Genomic DNA, 18399 nt, shown 5'->3' with positions numbered 1-18399 from the left:
TTTATTCTGCATTATTTTAAATATTAAATATACCCATAGATATTAAAAGTGTAAGTTGATAGTGCATATGAGAATACATACAATAATTTATATATACTTATCATGAAATGCCAATAATGCTTGGAAAAAAATGTCTTACTTTACTCAAAACAACCTTGACTAAATTATCGTGAATACCTCATTCCACAATACTAAGTTTAAAATGATAAATGATGCATTACAATTTCAGCCTCTATTAACAAGCAACTTCAACTCCAGCAATTCCACAAAGAAGTCCTTAGAAAGGAATGGAAAAAAAATGTCAGCAAAATATAAAAGTTCCTCATAAAAAGATCTTTGGCTGAGGAAAATAGCTGCACAGTAAGAACCTCCTATCTCAAGAGGATATAGAGGATACAAGTGAACTAAAAGCTAATGTCAAACTCCCATCCTGGGATCCAAAAACAGTTAGCTCTACATAGTTTCTTGAAGTATTTACCAAACACGTATTATTTGTGAGATGGTCTTCCCTATAATACAGAAGTCCCACTGTTACTCGAAATATTACAAGAAATAAAAACAATGTCAGCATGTGGATCACAGGAAATAAAAAACTGTTCCAAAACAAAATAAATTATTTAAGAAGAAACAAAATGTTCAGATGAGCTAACTAGTTGAGCACAGTTCAGAAATTGGAAAAATCTTTTATTGTAATCTTGTGAAGGAAAAAAAAAAGTAGCAGAAGATAAGTATTTTAAATAACCCAGACACTTTTTGTGATGACTCAGCCCTTATTGTGACTTTTTATAGCCAACAGGCTGAATATTTTAATTTCTATGTCAGTTTTACACAGGCAAGAAGTAGCCACTGATTAAGAGCTCGCTTAGTCTGAATCCAATGGATGGTGATTAGTATCTCCCCTCCCGTACAGCTGTGAGCCAACATTCATAAAGCCATAAAGTGCAGGGAAGGAAAAGTAATTGACTAAATGCAAATTTTAAAGCATTGATAAAAGGGTGCTCAAAGTCACCCTTTAAACTTTTTCTTGGCCTACAATGCACACCACCATTTACAACAAAGGGTTTAGCAAATGGTTTGTCGTAATTGGCCTCAGGTGACACAGTTTTCACAAAGATAAGTGTGCACGTGGAGATCTTGCAGGACATGTTTTCACATAAAAATGTTGACTCCAAGATGTTACAGTGACAATTCATCACAGATATTTGCATCCCAAGCACTATACCAACAAAACCCCTAACGTTTTATAGTCCTAAAACTCCCTTGTGTATCATTCCAGGAAACATTTCATCATAACAGAATTGCTGACAACCAAATATCGCAGGCAATCCTAATCCTGCCAGTGAAGGACCGTCTCCCAGGAGTACAGGTTCTGATGTTCTACACAGCCTAAATTTGAGCATCTCTAGGGGCAGGGCTCTCACTGCTTCCCTGAAGAAATGTTCTACTGTTTATGAGATCCGACTGTGAAAATATTCTTCCTTTTATTCAGATTAAATTTACTACTCCCAATTTTTACCATTCATAAACCCTCGCAGCATCCTGTGTAACAGCCTTTTCCGCATGAGTGACAGTTTTCATGTATGCAAACTATTACAAACCATTACAGCATCCCTCTGCCCTTTATCCCACATTCAGAGCTTGATTCACTCTGCTTGAATTAGACTTCAGTATTCAACCATTTGCTCTGCTTCTACAAACTCTCTCCAAAATACACACCATGTCCTCAACACCATAATTTTTTGGACCCCTGGGAACTGCCTGATAGCTCTTACATGCCTTCCCACTGCTGTGGCTCCCACACCTGGATGCGGGAATCCAGACGCAGCCCCACCACAGCTGTGATGGACAATCAGTGTTATTCATGCCCTCATCTCTTCAAATCAACTTCTTGTGGTCAGATTGCATGGCCATAAAACACCATTTTGCCATGCAAGGATATTCTATGGCTACAGCCACCACTGCCATACCACAGCACCCCCGCTCCTGTCTCCTCCACTTATTCTCAATTTCAGCAGCACGCCTCAAATTCAGCTCTGTCTCCTAAACCTTTCGATCATCCTGAAGATCTGCAGAGCATCTTGAACTGTTTACAAGTACCAATCTCACTCCTCCTCTCTGCCCAGAGCAATATGCTTTTGAAGAATGCCTGCTGGATCACTGGAGATCATTAAGCATGGCCCTCCCCTGCCAACGTGGAGGGCAAACACTGGCGACTGCTGGGGTCACGCACAACAGCGCTCCCAAAACGTCATCTGAAGCCCTCATCAACGCCACAGAATTAGTAAAATCTTTTCCATCGCCAGTGGTAACAGACAGAATCCAAGGCAGCAAAAGGATCTGTGGCTTTATAATATGCTACTCAAAATATCTGCTGATGGTCATAAGACAGAAAGAGTAAGCCAAAAAAACTGTATGATGTAGTCAGTTGGCAACTGGGGAAAATCACATACAAAATGAAATGCGTTCAATGCTGTAAAAGCAGGGCTGTGGGAAATTGTTGGTTCTCCATATAAGGATCCAATATTTTTTCAATTTGCCAGCATAGCATAAAGCATATAAAATCTTAAAATAAAATTCTAAATGTTAAACATGAAGAACGCTTTTTACAGTATTTCTTAAGAATGTTAATTCTGCATACCCATGAGTCTCGATTTTACAATTTGTAGCCAGCCTAAACAAAAAATGAGGATTTTTAACTTCTCCATATAAAAAGTCAGCCACCTTTTTAATTGAGAGTTAGAAAAGCATAATTGAAAATTACTAACCTCAACATACTCATTAGTGACAAACCCTAACCCCAGTTAAACGCAGCCCTAATAGGATTAAAGCAGCATGCAGGATGATGTATGCAGCCCTGGTATGCACGAAAAGCTGAAGAGAAATCTGGATCCATTTGTAGAGCAGCAATCAGAAGGCAGCTCAGTTGGTGCCCGAGGTGCACATGCACCCACCACAGCACCTCCCTGCCTTGCTGGAGCTCCAGATGCTGCTGTGGAGGCACCACCACAGGAAAAGCCGAGCACACCTGGGCGGATTTAAGCGTGCCAACGTGCTCACCCCCATCTGCCTGCTGCACAAAAACTGGGTTTGCACACACCAGCTGGGGAGGGCAACGCAGCTGATCTTCCCATGCCCTTCAGTCTTCCCAAGCCCTTTGCACAGCCACGCTCACAGCACAGCCCTGCCACTCCATGCATTGTCTTCCTCTTCCACATCCTTCAGCATCCATCCCTCCACAAAGGTCTTCAGCTTGTGAGCGTGCTGTTTTGACCACCACAGCTAAAAATTTGCACCCACAGGTATGCAGGACGCAGGCTAAGCTTCAAGATCTCCAAGTCCTTCGGTGGGCATCAAAATTGTCGAACGTGAGACTTCCTATTGATCACAGGCCACTGGCTACACATCTAAGGAGGCTCAGGAGGGTAAATAATTTTTTCCCAAGTCAATTGTAAATTGGCTTCCTAAATTGTCTCCAGATCCTTTCCAGACAGCAGAATGGAAATAATTAGAGGTGGTTGGAAAATGGAATTTTTGTCCTGCGGGGAAAGTCTGATAGTCCTGTGCTTATTTTTATCCTGACACAGGCTAGAGTGAAAAAGCCTTAAAATATTTAGTAGAGTGAAATATGGCAAGGTATTCTGATATACTGAAACACTAACATGAAAACATTTTGACCCATTTTGCTGCTAGATAAGAGGTCAAACAGAAACCATTTTGAGCTGAATTATCTCTGTGCCAGCCAGGGGAGGATGGGTGAGGTAGAAGAGCTGGCAGGCATTATGGCACGCAAGCACTCCAGAGCGACCAGGGATGGGAAACATGAGGCCATGGTGGATGCAGAGAAGCAACAGAAGAAGGGAGCAGCCAAAGTGCTCAACATTTGGGTGAGACCCTGTCTGGGCCAGTGGCTACACTAGGAGCACCACAGGGCATGATGGATTACATGAAGGGCACCTTTCACGTGTGGCAACACACTCCCGCTTCCAAAGGCCCCTTACACTCAGTTCACACTCAAGGCCCTGTGAGAAACCAGGCCACCACTACAACTGCTGGTAGGCAAAGCTGCTCTCCTTCAGCAAAGGGAGAAACCGACGTCACGCACCTGGATGATGAGGACTGGAGTAAGGTGGCACTGCCTGGACCAGGCTGATGGAAGACCAGGGAGGCATCCACAGCCCAGGGTGCAGAAGCCCAAGCCTCCACCCCTCTAACACCTCCATGCCCCATGCAACTCATACAGGCATCACCCATCCCTCACTTGGACACACCACCAGCCCATCTAAGCTACTTAACTTCCTCCCCGAGATCCTGTCCCCCTGCCACGACTACGCAGCAGTCACCAGCACTGTCGACACAAGCTGTCTGACTGTCCATACACCTTCTGTCACTCTGGGTGTGAGACAGAAGGATGGGGGGAATTACACTTAATCACCACTCCTTTGTTAAGCTTCCGAAGACAAATTGGAACAAGACCTTCTGGAGGTTTGAGTGGAGAGGTTCCCCCCATTTTAAAATCAACCTTTGTTTTTTTCAATCAGCAGTGGTTGACTCCTAACTTTCCCTGCTGCTTACTTTGCAGGCAATGCTTGCCCTGCATACATACTGACTTCTTCACGGAGAGCTGACATGTCATGGGTAAATCTGCAGAGAACTGATCTGTGAAAGTAATACACAAACTGCAAACACACATAAAGGATGGGATTCACCCTCGGAGAAGGCGAAGACACCTCCTCACCTGTTCTTCACATGTAACTCAATGGTTTCTTCTGCCTAGCCAGAGAAATACTGTTGAACCAAGGACCTAGGTAACTCAGGCAAAGAGTAAAACTCTTTCTTCCTGATAACTTGGAGATGGGTGCTTTATGCAAGCAGGAATCCTCATGGGAAAACATCCAGTGTCATCACCCTGCTAGGGATCATCCCTTCAGTTGTTTTGCTGATAGAGCCATGGAAATCCTGAGCAGATATGAATTCTGCATCATCTGAATTTTGGGTTCAACAAAATGCCCTTGGCTAGTATTCGTGATGATGACATCTAACTTGCCACTAAGCCACCATTCCCTGAATGCAACTTTTCACTGTGCAGCTACAGAGGTCTCCTTGGCCTCTCCTATTCAGGTCACCTGGCAGCCCCGACCAGAAGCACCTGCAGCATGCCGTGTATGCACAGCTGAAGCGGACAGGGCCTTTATCATGAAATGACTAGACACAGACACAAGCAAAAATGCTTAGACCTTCGTGCCTTTCTCTGAAAGCTCTCTCCAAACCAGACCAAAGTAGTGAGACAAAGGAGCCCTTGAAGCTCACCACCCTTTTAACACCCAGTCCTTTTGACCCTCAGTGTAAGGATTCATGATTTCCATCTCTCTTAGACTATACACGTTGGCACACAAAGGTATGTCAGGAGGTATGCAAAGTTGGATTTGGTTTGGTTTTAAACTCACAGAGGGCAGCACGGTGGTTGTCACTGTCTATCAAGGCTGGTTGGCCAGCAGGGTTAGCTCATTTGATTATGGGTCAAGCTACCCTTGTGCTACAGACATATACTCCAGTTACTTCCCACATCTGTAGCCCCAGACTGGGAGAAGGGCAAGGAGAAAAGCCCTGGCTGCCCTAACTCTCAAAAACTGACAAGGGACTCACTAAAATGCTGACTGACCCATGAGGGTGCTGTTTCCAGCTGTGAAAGTCTGAAGCTCACATGCAGTAAAGCAGCACAACCTTTTTCAACCAGTCTCATCCAACAGGAAAAAAAAAAAAAACATAACTCCTCATCCTCCTTACTGGACAAGCATGAGCGACAGCCAGTTGGGAGGCCATCTCTTCCAAAAGGAGAGCATTATAAAGTTTTATCAAAAGCAGTCTCTGTACACAAGTCTGATACAATTCAGGCTCTAAAAGAAGAAACTTCCAACAGTGTTAGATAAAATTATTTTTATTAACAAAAAAGAGGATTAAAAGGAGGCAATTTCTTCTTCATCTTTACTGGGCATTGTTTCAAGGAAATCCTTCTTTGCAAGGTAGCAGCTTGTCCCAAGGACAGAGAGTTTTACTCCTCAGAAGTCAAACCCTAAGGAACAGCTGCAGAAGGGAAGGGAGCAATTGCACCAGGCGAGGTTCAAAAACTTCATGTCTCTTAACCTTCTCATATGGAAATGCAGCTTTCAAGCAGCTTTCTACTAGAGACTGCTAATTCTGCAGATATCAGAAAAGGCTCAAAAAAGGGGGTTGATGAAGAAAGTGAAACACTGTCCAGGAAAAGATAATCAGAAATTATTTCTTCCTTTTTTTAATATTTCCACACAGTGGGACAAGCTTTGCAAAAAAAAAAAAAAAATCAATTAAATTCATGCAGTCAAAGAGAGGCAAGGCACCAGATGATGCCAGTTTCCTCTCATCAAAGATTCAGATTCAGAGGCTATGTCTATGGGTGATGATGCTGACAGGTACAAACTTGTTCTGAGCAGACACAAGCAGTCCCTGCCCTCACTCGGAGATAACCAAAAGCCTTTTGAGCGCTTAGCATGGCTCTGGGCCAAACTAATAAGCTCTGCTGAACCGCAGGTACATCACCTTTAGCTCCGTGCCATTATCTTGGGCTCAGCACATGCTGACAATGTTCACAGCACTTCACGCTGGCTCAAAGCACAGGCAGGGTTCACTCCCGTCTGCCTTCACCACGAGACGCAGACAGAGCTGCTGTCACACTCACGGCTTCATCTCTAAGCCCTGACTTTGGTCGTACAGCCACTCATGCTAACTGCTTGCGTTATCAATCTAACAAAAAACATCTCAGGCCGGTCTTCTACTCAAGCATATGTTTTGACACCAAAACAAATGTTTCTCACATTAAGTGGATGAAAGATCTTGAACTGAGCATCTAACTAAGATACTTGGCTTTAATTTTGAATTATGTGTCTGTACCACAGCTTTTCTATTGAAAATAAGGAATTTACACATTCAAATGAAGCTTCTTAAACAAAGCAGTGTTTTTATTCAAGTGTTTCTTCGGAAATACTTCCTCCACCCTCTGAACAGGGGCCGTGTTTAGGCAGCTGGCTGGGGAGCAGAAAGAAGGGGTGGATGAGAATTGTGCCGTGCTCATGGCAGGTATAGCTGCCAGGCTTCTACCCAGCTTTCGGGCTCTCAGACTTTGAGAGCTCATGTCTGCTCTTTGACTCAGAAATGACATCTCTACAGACATACAGAGGGGTATGGGGCTGTAAAACCAAAACATATTTTCTTAACACTGCTCCAGAAATATCCTCTGGTAAACGTGTAACAGATGCATGTTCCTCATTAAAAAAGTGTTGCTATACATTATGTCTTGGCTGTAGACAGATTCTGGCAAAGCGTGATACACTGTGGACATATAATTCATGCGTATAGTATGTGAACTCTGTACCCCACTTCTCAACCTGCTGAGCTCCTATCGTGGCTTTTGGGCTGTGGAAATAGGAGCAAAGGGAGAAAGCACCAGCGTGTGTCTGATGCTGGAACTGAGAAAACAACCATTCAAAGCTTTTGAATGTACTTCTCCCAGCACAATCCCCAGGCATCCAGTTTTCATTCCCATGTGTGTCATGAACTGGAAAACCACACCAATTCCAGCTACCTTTCTCTAAGAGGAAAAAGAAATCATCACCTGGCGGTTACCGTTTTGTTCCTTGAGTCATCTGTCTCCTTTTGTTAAAAACTTAACTTTTGGTTTATTGGAAAGGTAGGCCCTAATGATGAATTACAGTATTTTTGGCTGATTGGTGCTTAAAACCAGCCCGTGCTAAGCATAACTTCATAGTCCACAGGGAGACCCTCAGTTTTATTCCTTGCCTGGTATCCAGACTTGCATTTAATTACTGGTTATTTAGATTTATAGGCAGATTTGCTAAAAACAGTGACTCTCTGTGTGCAGACAATAACCTTTTGATGGGTACGGTAGTAAAACTGAAATTGCTATGTAAACAGGACCAAATTTTAAAAGTAGCTGGTATAGCTCTATAATGAAATTGGCAGCACTGTGTGGGTACTTTGTCTTAGAGAATGCTAAATGGTGCATAGCCAGCGTTTGCTCCATAAACTGTCAAACAAGAGAACCACAACTGTTCAGAGATTTGTTTTTCTAATGTAGTTCTCCGCCATGGGAAATGTCTTTTCCATGGCCAAATGCAGAAGCCAGCGGGATCCAAAAGAAATACAAGGGAGAAAGATGATGTCTGTAGGGTGTCTCCCAGCAGAGAAAAAAGGTGAAGGAAAAAGTTTCTGAAAGAGTCAGGTTTGGTAGTTATTGAAAAAATACAACACTCAGGCAAGAATTACTTTTGGGATGCTATCATTAATTGTTGAGTATCTATAATGCTACTATAACACCTAACTATTTCTTTAAATTCATTAGTCAATGTAGAGATAAAACTGATGCCTACATCAACAGAAAGATTAAACAACAACACAAGTACCTGGTAACCTTCTTCTGAGAGCCTTTTACTACTTTACACAATGAAGCAGACCTCATCACCTTTGAAAGGCAGAAAAAACTAATACCCACCTTTGATTGCTGAAGAAACAAACAAGTAAGCGATATCCGAGCTACACTTCAGCAAATAAAGCGATACATGAGCACTGGTCCCAGGTTTCCTGTTTTGTTCTATATTCTATTTGTCGTTTCTTTGCAGTTTTATAGCTCATGTCAGTACAACAACCAACAAATGTTGTTTTTATATAATAATGGAGGGCAGATAGAAAAGGAAAGTCTTTCCTACTGATGAAAGGATGTCCCCAATTCAGATTTTAAAAGCAATTGATATGGATTGACTTTATTTCAAATAGCTGTTCCAGTGAAGTCTCAGTAATGGAAAAAACAGCACAGCTCTCCTTTTTTCCTACTTCTTCTTGGACCAGGCAGAAAGAACAAAAAGATAAAACTCGGAATTGAAACCTCATCTGACCTAGTCCTTAGGAAGATGCATTACATTTTAAGGGGTTGATTCTGGAGAAGTAATCAAATGCACAATATTTTTTACTGGGGTTCAAATGTCCACAATACCCATAGAAATAATCAAGGAAACCCTGAGTAGACTGCTAGACTCCTCTGTATATGTAGAGCCACTTCCCAATAGTGCAATTGTAGCTGGTAATCAAGACTTGCACACTATCAGGTGGCAGATGTAACAGTTACTTGCTCACTACCCTACAACTCCCCTGACTGCTGCCAGACTGAGAACTGGTTGTTCATAACACAAGCAAAGGTAGGACAGGACTATGGCAAGCGGCTGGAGAACTATCAGCAGTAATGCACCAACTGCAGCAAATCAGCTCAGCAAGAAGGGAGTGTCAACACACATCAGTAACTTAGACCGTGATTGCTGAGAATCAAAGTTCACGTCATTTTATGTCCCTGAAATGTCAACCCAATGGCAAATTTAAAAATAATAGTTATATCATTTTGCCAGTTATAAGGCAAATCTTAGTAACGTTGCATTGATCTTGACCTGGACTGAGACAAAGAAGTCATGGATGCAGAGAAAACCATAGGCCTGTGGAGCAATTACAGAAAATAAAAATTACAGCCATGATACAACATGCCAAATCCCTGTTCAATCCCTACTACCAGTTGCAATATATGTATTATCCTTGGATGATATTTCTAGATAAAGATGCCCGCTAAGCACATCCTCTTTTATTGAATGTCCAGCATGTTATAGGCATTATGTAAATACATGAGCTTTACAGAGGGGAGAGCATTGTGAGCATTGTGCAGATATTTTCCTTTATTGCTCTTAACTACTGGATTGTGATACAACTTTAAAATTGTAATAGAATCACAGAACAGTTTGGGTTGGAAGAGACCTTAAAGACCACCCAGTTCCAACCCCCCTGCCACAGGCAGTGACACCTCCCACCAGACCAGGTTGGCCAAGGCCTGGCCTTGCCTTGCCTTGCCAGCCTGGCCTTGAATACCTCCAGGGATGGGGCACCCACCTCTCTGGGCAACCCGTGCCAGCACCTCAACACCCTCTGAGGGAAGAATTTCTTTCCAATGTCCCATCTAAATCTACTCTCTTTCAGTTTAAAGCCGGTCCTTTGACTCACAATCCAATTAGCCCAACACATTTAGTTAAGACAGTTTTTACCTGCAGCAACAAAAATAGCACTCTGACCAAATAAAAAAATACTGAGGAAGGAAAAAAGATTCATAGCAAGACCACATACATGAGGTCATGAAAACCTGGACAAAGAGGGAGTTTAAAAAGGAAATAAATAAAAGGTCAACATGAGTAATTGCCCTTTTTAAAAGAAAAGGTGGGGAAACAAAGAAAGTTACCTTACAATTATTTATAAATAATTTAGCTTTTCAGGCATTATTTATGCTTTGTGAAAATGAAAAAGCAAAATCTTAACACTACTTACTATTTTTCTATACATATACACAGGATTTTATAGGTACAGTATGCCAAACGCAGACCACTGTAATGTGGACAAATAGCTGAAATCACTGCTGTCAGGTGGCACTGATTTATTTCAATATGCCCTCTTGCTTGCCTGTATACTGCAGAGCAGGAATTTCCTTCCCTTTTTTGGCACTTTCCTCCAAAGCGGATGCTGAATTCAAGATAATAGGGAGAATAAAAGGCAGGGGCAGGCATCTCCTATCCTATCCTTCTACTAGACAGCTGAATACAACAGACAGCTAGAAGGGAATATAGAGTCAGCTGATAAATTTATTCTCTAACAGGAAGTAAGAGCTCATGGAAGAGGAATCCGTTTGAACTGCATCTGATCACGCCTGCTGGCAAGCAGCAGGGTGGAGGCGAACTCAAGAGTGCACACATCTTGAGAAGAAGTGCAAGGACCAAATCAATAAGACACCGTGTACAATACGAATTTTAGAAAGCTAATATTTGGACCAAGTCAATACAACACAGGCATTGATGGTTTCAACATAATTATTTTAGACTGAAATGCCTGAAACTAAGTAATGCATTACTTACCTGAAAACTTTTACATCTTTAAGCAAATATTTTCTCCCTCAAAATCTGATAAAGGGGAAGATATACAAAATATTTTAGTTCAAATAAAATATTCCTGTTGGTTTGAAACCACAGGAAAAAAATAATGATTTTAACAGTTTCTTTTTTCAAATAAGATGCCTTGCAGTCAGTTGGTAAAGCTTGAAAGCTTATAATTACTTAACAAGCTTTGTATTCCAAACAATGGTATCTTAATGGTTCAAGTTTCTCTTCTTTCTGCTGTCATACATACAGTGATCACGCAAGTTAATTACAGAGAGTTGACATTGCCAAATATCACACGCTAAAGTTGTGATATAATTCTACTAGAAATCACAACTATACCCTAATTATTGGTACTGCTACCACCTTAAAGACCTCACACTCTCTGACTAGGGGCAGGTTGCAACTATGGTCAAAAACAACCTGGCACCAACTGGCCTAAGCAAACGCTCTGCAGGAAGAGCACAGCTGCACAATGTCAGCACCAGATCCAGGACTCAATCTTTCTGCAGCAGATTTGCTTCTTGAACTAGAATGAGAGGTGAATGTCCATTTTCTGGAGAGCTGCCTCTAGTGTTTCCTTTTAAAAGCTACCTTACTACTCTTGTAGCGCTCTGTAAAGGAAGCTAATTCTGTATGTGGTTAATGCACATAAGCATGCCTCCTATCTCTGAAGAGAGACAATTTTAAGAGCATTTTCAAGTGACTAATATGAAAGCAAGTAAGCAATTTAAGCTTTATAGCATCAACTGAAACAGACATTTTGGCACACATCTAAACTCTTCACAGTGTCCCTGCTGAACACATCTATAATTCTCATTTTTATTCTAGATAAGATATACACACTGCCTTTAGGATGGTGATGATGCAATTTAAATGATTCAATTAGAATAATATGCTCTAGTCCTTGGCCACTCTCTTGCTATAAAGTAGGAATTTCCTTTGGGCAGACACTGCACAAAAGCTAAGTTGTGATTGCTTTTCCCAGCTCCAAAGAATGTAGGCTTACTTCCCTTTCCTGCCAGACACCAGAAGGGTCCACTAATTTCTTTGATGATTTTCCTTCTCCAACTCTAAATCCATCCTAACAGTATAAGGAAAGCAGAAGCAGTTGTTACCATGATGCTGAGTTTAAAATATTAATATGGACTACTAAAAAGCATCCACATTTGTACTACTTTCTGACATACTATTAGAATGAAAACCATGAGAAAATTCTTCTCCAAAGATGTTATTTTTCCAAGACTTTATAACCTGAATCTTTTTCTAGGGAAAGGAAGAGGATCTACAAGACAGACCCTAAAACCATCTTAATATTGATCACAAACTCAATACTTTTTAAATACTGATTTCTCTAAAACCTGATACCAATAAAGAGATTTCCTTGTTATTACTACAGGAGAAAACTATTTTTACACATCTCTCCTCTACAGTGCTTAAATATTTCATTTCCAAAAAGAAGTAAGGAATTAAAATAAGGAGCAAGAACAACAAATTTTTAGGCTTTCTGGCTTTTAATTTCCATTAACGATTCACAGCAATTAATTTCTTTTAATTTCTTTACACATATAAGACAAAGTTGCTGACTCCAATGAGTGACAAACTTCTGCACGTGATTTCAGTGGAGTCCCAATACCCTCAAGGAGAACATTTCTCTTCTCATTATTAACTGAAGATAAGTTCATTTCCAAACTGCATCCTGGAGACATTTGACTGAAACTGCTTTCCTCCAGGCAAAAAGTAAACATCTATAAACATTTTATACTAACATTGCAAAGCAAAAAAGAAGAAGGCTATGCACTTTTAACATGTACTCATGTGCTTATTTTCCCCCTTCCTTTTCTGCGTTTATAAGAAACAGGCAGTGATGCACGCCACGAGGCTGGGATCTAATCAGACACAGTAAGGCCCTGTCTAGACAGGCAAAAGTTATCACAATCAGTTAACGTGGTTGAAGAACTCCATTAAGACACAGGCTGGCCAGGATGAAACCACATTAGCAAGCCATGCAGCACAGCTAGGCAGCAAGACGGCCGTGAGTCCTTCTGGGGCCTATTCCCAGCACCTGGGAAGTGACACGGATGGGCCACCGCATCTCGGCTGCATCGGGCTAAAGTGACTGAGAACCACAAAATAAAAAAGCCCCAAAGTAAGCCAAAATAAAGCCCACCCTAGCAAGCTCACCCCTTCCAAACTAAGCCTCTCCTGATGACTTGCATGCGGCTAATATGTCATGGCAGGGCTGAGCAATCACCGTCAAAACTACAGGCAGGCGTGCTGCCCAGCTCCACAGTTCTCCGAGCCAAGCTCGGTGGCAGGCCCACACGGTTCACAGGCACTCGGCAGCAAAGAGGAGCCAGGCGGCTTTACACGGCTGTGCCCAGACTCATGCTGACCCAGCACCACCAGCATGATAGCAGGTGCCCACAACAGAGAGGCCATCGCCTACCCAGTGGGTAAGCAGCTGGTGAGGGTTTTCATTCTCACCCTTCATCCCCTGGAATTTCACCACTTCTGTTTGCAGGAAAACACGCTTCTGCAGTGTTTGGGATCTAAGCACATATCTCCCAATAAAGAAACCCTATACACACACCAAGAAAAAGACAAAGCATGAAAGGAATGAAAAATTAAAGATGAGTAATTAGAATTGCATCTAATGCAAAGCAAACTTGCTTCCTTTGCTGTGATCTTCCCCACAATCTCAAAATTTTTATGGCTTCTTAATATTACCTCTCTACTTCGCAAACTGCACATCACAGCATATTTAATTCAGCAGTAAATGTGATAAAACAAAACCACACACAGCCTATTTATTACTCTTTTTTTATTACTCTTTTTCAAATAATTGATTTTAAGATAAACAAAGAAATTGAGAATGCTAAGGAGAGAAATGAGTAAGTAAGAGCACCTACTAAATCATTATCATAAAGTCTACCAGCAGTAGGAGCACTTCCATATCCAGACACTGACATTTAATCATGGCCCACAAGAAAAAGAAACAAAACTCATGGAAGTGCTCATGTTTTAATTGCCCTGACAATAAAACCTATTTTCAGCTATGCTGTCCCAAGCAATGAACTGCAAGCTTTACAGCTGCTGTTAAAGGCCTCACAAACCCTTTGCCGAAGAGGAGTAAGCGTATACTTCTGCGGTTACACAATGCCGTACGTACACTTTGGGGAGAGGAGAGGAAGCTATAAACTATCCACAATCCACTAGGGAAAATCAGTCGTCTTTGAATCAAAAACAGGCTTCATAATAAATTCCTCAGCTATTGTATTATATAATCGCATTGGTAGCATTTGTCCAAACTTTTCCAGTGCATTACTTTGGGTGGCTGCAATTTAGTTTACAGAGGAAAAATAATCCCACAGAGAATTTGACAGCATACACAGGAACACTGGCAACTTTTCTGTTCCATTATTATTGTATTGTTATCCTCCCATTAACAGAAGCAACACACTTCACTTCGGCACTAGGAGTATCTCACCTTTGTCTCTAAATGGCAAGGCAACCCAATTAACCTGTAAAGGTGTTTCACAGCACCATGAAAGGTCCTTACTGATGTGCCTATGCACTATCAGGTGTAAGATTTGCGTTGAATTTGTCACTGCAAAGGCAAGCAGACAGCTTGGGGAGCTGAACGATAGCTAGAGGGAAGGACTGCAGGCTGGACATCCACATCACCCTCTGCAAGCATCACACTGAAGGCAATTCAGTGTGCTCTTCAGCAGTGGACTAAGTACAAGAGTTTGGTGGTAACAGCATCAACTGAGCATGGAAGAGCTCAGAACCAGCTAATAAATGCAGGCTTTGGATGAACATCTGAAAACTGAATATAAACAGTTCTTCAACTAATTCATGGTAAGTGCCATGAAGAGCTGCACTGTGACATAGGGGTAAGAGTGCCTAGATGCCATAGTTCAATATGGCTAAGCTCTGTATGCAGACATGTAGGCTCTACTTCCCTTTGGTAGCCAACAAGTAATAAGAACTAATCATGATTTGCAATTGCAGCAACAGTTATTACTCCTAGATCGTCAGAAAACGTACCGTACCGTAGGGTTCGAACAGGAGACCACAGGAATGCTCCCCAGGACCTGAACACCAGTGAACACCTGCTGACAGCTTTTCAAGGGATTGCACTAAGTAGAATGGGAGCAGGCAGGAAGGGAAAAAGGCCGGGTTTCCCGTCTCAAGCAGGAGCAACGGCTTTGCTGCCTTGAGCTGATTCCCAGCTTCTACTTTTCAGCCAGCGCCACTTTGGAGAAACACGCTCAGTGGGTCTGCATCCATCGCTGTCACAAGCCCATGTGAACACTACTTACTGCAAGTGTCATAAGCACCTGTAAAACTTCTAGCTCGCCTTCTGCTCTAAGTTCTAGACAACACTGCAAAGAACCGCAAGTACCTGTAAAAGCTGACAAACACTTCTTATAAAACACAAACACTTTTTATAAAACACTGCACATTCTGCTGTGCTATCTGTGGTGCTCACTGTTGTCCAAAGCAACAATTATGCAAACACTTGTGCACTTGCTTAATTTTTCTGTTACAAACTACTCCATTATGCCTAATGGAGTCATCTACAAAGGCTCGTTTTTAGCCAGGGAGGCCAGGTTCCCCAGGCTATGTGGGGAATCACTGCAGAGGCTCCTGGTGGAGGCAGGGGGGGTGGGTGCTGCTCAGAGCACCTACAGCCACCCTGCAGCTTCACAGGCAACTTTGGCAGCGATACTAACTTTTGCCAGCTTAAAAAAAAAAAAAAAAAGCAGCCCTGCCTTACCCACACCCTTTTCCTTCTCCTCTTACCCCCCAGTGAACCAAATCATGGAAGCGATCCAGGTTAAAATTAAATCCGGGGTTTTTTGCTCTGTGCCTCAATCCAGTTCACCGCAGGGCAGCATAAGCATTCATACTGGTGTGAATGGGGAAAGGAGGCAGAGGTAGGCACGAGCTGCCAGGGTGACACCAGGTTATGCCAGGTTAAACCACACCATGCACAACCATGCCTCAACACTGCACTTCCAGCCCCACTACGCTCACCCACCCACCACTGACAGTGCAGGGATGAGGTGGTCCTCCCTCCTGTCCCTGCCCTGCCCCCAGGGTACCAGGGCTCAGCAGCCCTCACAGACCCTCCACTAGGAGCTAAAGCAGCAGCCAACTCCTGCAAGGATTCAGGGGCTGGGTTAGATATTTGCTGTGCACAGGGTCAGAGGAACCACCGCAAGGGAGAGGGTGCAATGGGACCATGACAGCTCATCCCAGCACACAAGCATCCAGAACAAGATGTCTGTTTCCCCCAGCTACAGAGGCAATCCCCTCCAGGAGCAGCAGATGCCTCCCACAGGGACCAGCCAAAGAAGTAGAGCCAAACACACAGAGAAATGCCTGAAGGATTGTTAAGTTTTGCTCGTGGAAAAATAATAATAATTAAAAAAAGCATAAAAGGACATTACTGAAAATAAAGTTAGATAAAGCAAGGTCATACAAAGTACTGGTTTCCTTTTACATTCTTTGCATATACAAAGATCCCAACGGTTCCAGGGGGATTTTCTTGTATAGTCTTACTGAAAGCTGATTAAAGAAAATGACCATAAGCCTGCTGTTAACTTAAAACAAATTATTAATTTAATTCAGTGGGAGTTCTGGGTGTGTAAAGAGCACAACATGGCACCCTTGGATTCACACACGCAGATCTCTGGGGAAATGACAAGAGCCCTGTGGACAAGTAAAAAAAGGCAAGATTTACTGCACATTATTAAAACCCAGCACACAAATCACCTACATCACAACATCTTCGCCAGGCTTTAAACTCCTTACGCAAGCCCGACCTTTCAGAATTGCCATCCTTATCTGTGCCTTCTCCCTTTTCACCCTCAGTCGCCTCGACCCCGAAGGTCTCCAGCAGCCAGCCCTTTTACTTCACCACGATTTTCATCCGCCTTTGCTCGGGCTGCCGAGCCCTGCGTTGCAAGGGCTACCTGCGAGGCAGCGAAGCTTCCGAGCCGCTGCTCATTACAAAGCCGAGCACGGCCGGGCACACGCGGTACCTGCCCGGACCCTGCCAGGTCTGGTACCCGGGGGGCTCCCAGGGGGTACCCGGGAGGTTCCCCGCTGCCTGAGGCTCTTTGTTCGGAGGCACCAGAGGCCGGAGCGGCCGCGCCCTAGCGTCGCTCAACCCCGGGGGGTCCCCGCCGGACGGGGCGCACGGAGCCGCCCCGCTCCCGGCCGCGGAGGACGGGGCTCAGCACCGGCGGACAGACGCACGGACGCCACCCGGCAGCTCCTGCCCCTGGCCGGGGGATCTCTGCCCACCCTCGTCCCCTTCTCCCCCTTTACCTGCCCGCGGAGCGCCGCAGCCCCCGCGGACTTTGTCCCCGCGGCACGCCCGACTCCCGGAGGAGAAGTTTCTGCTTCTACTTCGCTCCTCGCACCGGCGGCGGCGCCGCTCTCCCTGCCCGCCCCCTCCGTCCCTCCCTCCCGTCGGGGGAGGCGGTGGCGGCCGGACCCCGCCCCGCGTCTCCTCCGCCCCGGCCCGGGCCGAGCCGAGTCCAGCTGGGCCGGGCGGAGCCGGGCAGGGCACCGCAGCCCTGGGGATGCCGCCGGCTGTAGCCGTGGCAGCTCCGCGGAGCGCCCGCACGTCGGGGCGGGGGCTGCTCGCACGGCCCCAGCGGTGCCCAGGGGTGCCCGGTCCCCGTCGCCAGCCCCGCGGTGCCCAGGGGTGCCCGGTCCCCGTCGCCAACCCCGCAGGGTCAGGCAGGGGGCGCGGGGTCCAGGCCTCGCATCCCCATCCTCCTCCACGTGCCCCAGCCAAGCCTCCTGTCTTTTCGCAGTCTATTTACAAACTTATTGGAAGTCACCGGCCCGGTTATTACGGCCGTGGGAGAGATTAAAGCCCAAGGGAACTTCAGTCCTCGAGGTTTTTAAGAGCTCTTCCGAGAGGGGCTCAACAGCAGAACCGCGATGGAAACGGCTCCGGCAACACAGCTGCAACTCTCACAGCTGTGTGGGAAAGCGAGGGACAGATGCTGCCCCTACACATCCCTATCCACACTTGCCTGCTATGTACAAATCTTACGCTACATTCCTTATTATTTTGGCACTGTGCAAGCACAGCTTACTTGCCTGTTATACTACCTAATTAGTATTTGTTAGTGCAGTGACTATGAATGCTTTAAATATAAAGCACTAAATAGTTTTAAGACTAAAATGAGTGGCATCTCCCATTGGTTAGGTTTCTTCTACTGAACTTGCAGAGAGATCAAGCAAGATGTACTGGAGCACTAGGAATATACATCAAGTTGTCAGCACTGATAGAAGCAGAGGAATATATTGCAAAACTATTAGAGAAAACATTTTTCCTTGTTAACAAACAAAAAAAAAAGTA

The 18399-nt window shown here is 44.1% G+C and overlaps 1 protein-coding gene across 3 annotated transcripts in view; it reads right to left on the bottom strand.

The window, feature by feature from the left end:
- TIAM2 (TIAM Rac1 associated GEF 2) overlaps window positions 1–17461 on the bottom strand; it is a 170805-nt gene extending 153344 nt beyond the window's left edge. For all 3 annotated transcript variants that reach the window (XM_035322341.1, XM_035322340.1, XM_035322342.1), the window contains exon 1: window positions 17352–17461. The gene's annotated coding sequence lies outside the window, so the exon portion shown is untranslated. The remainder of the gene's footprint in view (window positions 1–17351) is intronic.
- Between the last annotated feature and the right edge of the window lie 938 nt (window positions 17462–18399).

Source organism: Oxyura jamaicensis, chromosome 3 (assembly GCF_011077185.1).
Source record: "Oxyura jamaicensis isolate SHBP4307 breed ruddy duck chromosome 3, BPBGC_Ojam_1.0, whole genome shotgun sequence".
Lineage (NCBI taxonomy): Eukaryota > Metazoa > Chordata > Aves > Anseriformes > Anatidae > Oxyura > Oxyura jamaicensis.
Note: the sequence above shows the minus strand (reverse complement) of the source record. Positions and strands in the feature narration are given on the sequence as shown.